Raw genomic sequence first — 6917 nt, forward strand, 5'->3', positions numbered from 1 at the left:
CTCCATGTAAAATCATGTAAAGTGGAGAGAGGCTTTGTTTAAAGTTCAAGGAAGACACAAATATGAGACAGAAACAAGAAAGTCATAACAATATAAAAATAAATAATGAATGTATGAGATAAGTAGCTTGCAAACTTAGGGTGCGTGAGCATCTCATGTTGAATTATCTAAACTAAAATTCTTGCATTAGACACAGGAATAGCTTTAAAGTGCATAATTTGCTTCTTTCTCTTTGAGGACTGCATGTTCTTGCAGAGGAGACATTGAAGTCAGAGCACTCCCCCTTCTTAAAAGTTTATGCTCTGAGGAAATAATAATAATTTAAAGGAATTAAACTCTTATTCTTTTATACACTTTTGAGATCATTGCTTCAACTTCAGCATTTTATCATTCCTTTGGTAGCTGGCCCTTTGCATTCCCTTGAAAATGCCAGAGCTTCATCAAGTGTGGCATCAAGTATCACATCAGTTTGGACATGGAGTGTTTTAAACATCAGTTTGCCAATATTCTCCTTATGGTAAAATAACAACAAAAGGGTTCATAGTCACCATGGGGACTTAAGTGGGTCTCCTTTGTCCTTGCAGAACTTACCAAAGATCAGGATGAGCTTTGCTGCTCACTGTTTCCAACACACACTAGAGAAGGACCATTCTTTGTTAAGAACAAAAAAAAAACCTTCAAAGACCCCAAAAGTCAAACCAAAACTCCAACATGATATTGCGTTAAAGCCAGAAAGGACTGTGGTAACAGAGTTATGAGTTGTCCAACTTCCCTGGACATGTCTTCAGAAGGACAGTCACTGCTAATTTGTTACGTGATGGTCCTGCCAGTAACAGCCTACATCTTGTGGGATGTGTCAATATCTTTTCCTCCGTTGTTGTCTTCCTAGGCCAGGCTGTAAATTCTGCCTGTCTTGTTAAAATCTTATTCCTTTTTAGATTACTTAGGGAACTGTTGTGTAGGGTTAATCTTCATTCTCATTTCCAATCCTATCCTGGTATTTTCTCCTGTTGACAGAGAGAAAAAAAAAAAGACACATGTATGTAATAAAAACATATTTATTATCCTTGCACTAGCTTAGTGCTTTTGAGCACTTTTTCAAAATAATATTGTTTAATCTAAACTGTGCAGATTTGAAATTTTATTTTTCTCCTCTCTTTTGGATGAGATCTTTGTGTCCTTCCTGGTTTACATCTATGCTGACAGGTTTATGACATGGCTACTACATTTTCTCAATTATAACAGTGTAGAGAACTGCTCCTAACAGTGAAAAAGTACCTGTGCAGGACTTAGAAATGACAGGTGTGAGATTTGGGAAGGGCTAAGCTATCAAGAGCCATTACCAACAAAAAGTCAGTGTTTATGGGATGCTGCTTTGTCCGTAACATCAGTAACTTCTTCAGTTTCATAAAACCAGCTTTTATCATTCCAGTTTGGGCTGGAGTGGTTGCTATGGGATGTATCAGAAGACAACTGCTTCATGCAGATTAGAAAGGAGGAAAATTCTCCAACATGAAGGTCACATCCTGTCTGTAACCAAAATGCCAGCTGTGTAGAGCAGCAGAGGAGGTCCCAATCTCTTCAGCATCCTCCTAATATAACCCAAGGCACTTCAGGGTTCCCGTAGGCCAGAAGCAGTTAGTCTGGGTCTCAAGACCACAAACATTTTCCCCTTTTAATTGTGGTGAATAGGAAGTAAGAATTCAATGGTGAGACTAGTTCAGGCAAAAGCTTGCACATTAAAACAAATAATTAAAAATTCTTAGATTAGAGGCAAACTTCCCTAAGCCATTATCTGTGGCTCACTACAGGGTACAGCCTTGGCTGAAGGTACACCTCCACAGTGGGACTGCAGGGATAAAGCTGCTTCACAAGGCATGTAGCACCAGCCAAATTCCTAATGTGGGACAATTTTCTAGTTACTCTCTGAAGTTAGACTGAATTTAAAAATGGGGCTGGTGGATGGATCCATCTGCAAATGCTGATTGCAAAGTCCTGTGGATGTGGGGTACATTATATTTACTTCAACTCTCTACTTCAGAGCCTTGATCCCATTTCTAATTACAATCAGCTTAAGGGAAGAAACAAGAGAAGCAGTCTAAAAGAATGGGCCCAAACCCAACCATGTGAATATGCATGACAGTGTTGCACAAGTGCAGCCTAGGTAAGGCAGGTGACTGACCCAAAAGTTTATAATAAGAGCTCTGGCTTTAAAATTTATGGGTCACACTCCCAGTTCATATTCACAACTCATCTGGGATAAAATGTATCTCTCTGAGAATTTGTTAGCATTTCTACACAGTTAATTACTGCTCTTTTTTATTATTATTTTCTCATACTTTTTTATAGGAAAGTAGTTTCCCATTTCACACTCCATGCTGAGACAATGCATTCCCTGCCCACAGGGCTTGCCTACTTTCATCTACAGACAGGATGCTCAGGGCTACTTTATCTTTGTGCTGGAAATATGTACAGCAATTGTGAACACTTGCAGGACTCTCCCTAACAGCACTGTTTGGGCCTGAGGCTGAAGTTAAGAGTCTGCCTAAAAAGACAAAAAGAGCTGAGAGATGATATTAAACGATTATGGCACAGACTACGTCCATTCACCTCCCCCAGGTATTATGAGCAGAAAAGGTTAAGCAGACAGCTCAGCTAAGTCGCTTCAGATGTGTAAGACAGGAATAAATACTTCCAGTGTGACATCCACACTGATGTGCTGTTTGCTCCAAGCAAAAGGCAGTGCGTGTTTATGAGAGCTGTGAGCTGCTCTGAGCCTGGTACAGGCTGGGACTCTGCATGAGCAGACCAGCCACATCCCAGACTGGGTGCTGGCTCACAAGCAAGTTTTTCTTGCTGAAAATCACTGACTTGGGTTGCCACAAGGCAGGATTTGGAAAGCTGCACCTCAGCAACTTAGCTTCTGGAGACATCACTCCTGGAAGAAAATGCAAGTCACAAAATTGTGAGTGGCATCTCATTTGCACCAAGTACTTCAGTCTTGATATAAAAGCCAAAAAGCCATTAATAAGTGAAATCCACACTAACAGTTTCTGCCTTAATCCTCCAGCAATGTCAGCATGGTACTGGTATCAAGAGAAGAGGAGTCAGTCATCAAAAGTGGAAACATCCCTCATCCAAAACAGTGCCCTGGTGACTCTGCGAACTCGGTGTTTATGCCAGAGGGTATAAAAGGAAAGATGGATATGTAAAGAAAACAATAGCTTGACAGTTTATCTGACGATGATCCAGTTAAACGGGAAGACAGCCCCTCTCAGTATAAATCTTTACAACTTTGTTGAAGTCTATGCTTGGCTGCACCAGCACTCATGACTCTTATTCGTGATTTTGATTTTGAAATAACAGCTCAGCAGTCCTTTGGCTTTCTCATTTCAGATTACCAGGCTGCAAAGGCATTGAAACTTCCCATAAGCTCTGGGAAGAAAAAAATAAAATCAGTTTTTAACACTAGGCTATTGGTTTTCTATGTGTGCAGTTTTTTCACTGAGGAGAAGAAAGCTAAAAGGATCATTTGATTGCTTTACTGCATATTTTGAATTCAAATTGACTGTGGGTTTTTAAAATGCAAATTCAATAAACCAGTGCTTAGATACACACGCTTTAGTTTGCAGCTGCTTCTAATGTTAACCATTTATGCTGTAAAGAGCATGAAGACGAGAAAGGAAAATTGGGTGATGTTCAGCCATGACATATGGACAGAATTTTGACTTCTGTTGTCTTGGAAAAACATCTTCCGTTAAAAAAAATTCAGGTATTCTACATCTTTGGCAAAACATAATAGAAACTTAGCCAAAGTTTTCTCAGAGTTAGAAAGGCTGAGCATTTGGTTTGATTTGAGTTGTGAGTAAAGCTTAGCTCTGAAGCTTGCTTCTCTGCCAGGAACCATGCAGGTTTCCATTGAATTCCTAAGTTGTTTTTTTTTAAAGAAAAGCATTTGTTCTAGAGTCTTCCAAAATTTAACATCCATTGGAATAAATGCTTTTTCATGTTTATTCTTAAAATCAATTACTTAATTGAAAACTAAACAAAGGAAAACCTTCAGAATCCTGAATATTTTGTCATTAGGACTCTCCATGCAGCCACAGTGCCCACATGTCTGGAAGTTGCCTACGGCTTCTTTTTTTCTCAAAGTCCCATATTCCATAGTCATATACAGAGTCCAAAGCTGATCTGAGTAGAGTAAAGCACTACGCAGTGTCAGGTTGTCAGAGAAGAAGTCCTGGGAGATGGTGCTATGAGTCTTCCCGCCAGCAGCCTGACAACACCTATGTCAGAACAATTCTACACAGCAAGAGGCACAGTTTGTGTGAAGTACTTGGGAATTTACCTCCTTTTTTTGTGCTATCAGCTGCTATCACAATCTATTCCTTCAAGTCTGAAAAAAGAAAATGAAGAGGTTCCAGGTAATAGCACTCTGTTATTACTCTGCTCTGTGAAATCAGTCGTAAAGGGGTATTCTGGAATGTCACAGCTTGTGCAATGTAATGCTTTAACTGGAAGCCGTCCTCAACAGCCTGCAGTCCAAAGACGTCAACTTTATTTAAACTTTCAAAACACAGAAAGAAAGAGATGGGAAATAGCAAGATAAACAGCAGCTTTATGAGGCAGAATGAGACTGTGGTTTTAACAGGGAACTGTGGAGCAAGAGAGGGTTAATGGTGTTGGAGGTGACAGGTGTTTTATAGGAACTGAGTCTTTTTTTTCCTTGAAGGGACTTGTTATTTAAAGGAACACATTTTCCCACTGCAGAGATCTTTGAATGACTGAAAAATACTTGGACCATAGTTGAACACTGATGCCATTACAAATATAACACTGATTGCCCAAGGAAAGTGCAAGGAGATGGTATATGAGGAAGCCAAAACCTTGTGTAGAGGACTGAGGCGCTGAGAACATAGGGGTGTATTTCTAGAAAAGGAAAAGACATGCCATGCAAAAGGTCCCAATGCCATATAGCTGATTTTATTACTTTGTGAGATATCTAATTCTGCCTTTTCACTGCTCAGTCAGGATTCTTGAACTCATTCAAATAATTTCTTGTCTACAAAGAAGTTGCAATAGCATCCATATTATTTCTTTTCTTGGGTTTTTTTTTTCCTTTTTTTTCTCTCCAATTTCTCATCTTTAAAATGGGAATTTTAAAAAAGAGCCAAAGAAAAGCTGAGCAGTTTGTAATATAAAAGCAGGAGGTGGGATCCATTTTCCCTAATTTTTTGTCTGTATTCTGTCTGTTGTTAAACTCAATACTTGGCTTTCTGCCTGGATCAAAGTGGTGGGTTTAGACATTTTCTACGTTATGTTTAATGTCTTCTTTTAGGATGAGATGGCATTCACCCCCAAAATGTCTGCTTCTGTGTTCTAAGTATAAGAGACAGCTGTACACTTTTACAGTAGCACAGGCTACGCTGTGTACTCAGATTAATCCTGAGCAATATGTTTCAGCAACAGATATCCTGTAGGATCTTTGGCAAAACATCACATAATTTCATGTCCATTGCCCATATATAAACTTTTCACTGACCACACAATAGTAGTGCTACCCTCTGTCTGATGCCCTGTTAGACTGGGGGTGGGGCAGGGAAGGTGATCATCTATTAAGAGGAATCACAATCCTATTTGGAGCTATGAAGTGTTACACTGATTGCAGCAATTTGTAATGCCATGCTATTTATTCATTAATATTCTTTAAAACACCTTGAAGAGGTGAAGTGCTGAGAATGTTGTAAAATTAAAATAATGAGAAAAATCAAAGCTATGAGTTGAACCTAAGACAGTGAGAGAACTCTCCTGGGGAACTGTAGGTCAGGGTAATCAAAAAAGTGTAACCTTTAGTCCAGTTTTAAGGTAAATGGCTTTCGGTCTACCTAGTGTCTGACTCCTATGAATCTTTATCGTTCCTCAGTGGAAAGGACTGGGTTCTTAAAAATATGAATTATTGAATTCTGTAAAGGTAGTCCAGGCAGGAGAGTTAAAACTGATTTAAACAGAAGAGTGCAGCCCTCTGTGATTCTGACATTTCCCAAGGTTTGGAATTTATTAAGATAACAAGGCAAATCCTTCTGTTTTCCAGAAAGGAACAAATCTTCTCCCAACCAACAATAAATTAATTTTCCTAATTTTTGTGGATGGACATACAATTTCTCTTTTCCTCCTTCAAAATCCAGCATTCAAAAATTAGTTGTTTTTCAAAGATTTATTTATTTTTGGATGTGCATGAAACGCTGTCTTGCCAGGACCTGAATAATTTAGAACAGGACAAAAACACGTGGGATTTCTCCTTTAATCAATGTCAGTTCCATATACCCTGAAAAGGGATTTTCCAAGGGTTGATACATATTATGCATTGTCATTATTAATTTCTTCTCCATATAAATAAGATAACATTTCTACTGAAATAAGGTCCAAATGGCACTCCAAGCTTTTAACTCTCTAATGTTTTTTTACCTTTAATACTTCCTGGCACCTTTTGCAAGAGTTTGTGAAGACCAGATGTAGAGTTTCCAAAAGACACCAAAAACTTCCAAACAAAACAAAACAAACAAACAAACAGAAAAACCACAACTTTCCTCTTGTTGTTTTCTATGAATTCAGTTATAAAGAGTTCCACTAATGGAGCTGCTGATATATTCTTCATAGTTTACAAATCCCTCTGTTCTGTGTGTGGGAGACCTTGTGGATACACGGTTAAGGAAAGTCCACACCGGGTCATGGACCAAGGAAAAGATTCAGGAAAAAAACCCCGACATTACACTTCTATAGTACCTTCCACAGTCAGTTTTATTCTAAAGTGGCTTTTCTTATGTATAAAGCCTGAATTTGTAATGCATTTTGAACTGTCTTCTGCCTATGCATTTGATGGTGTAAGTGTAGTCTCTGTGCCTCCATCAAGTGTTTGT

This window comes from Corvus brachyrhynchos, unplaced genomic scaffold, assembly GCF_000691975.1.
Source record: "Corvus brachyrhynchos isolate BGI_N302 unplaced genomic scaffold, ASM69197v1 scaffold50, whole genome shotgun sequence".
NCBI lineage: Eukaryota > Metazoa > Chordata > Aves > Passeriformes > Corvidae > Corvus > Corvus brachyrhynchos.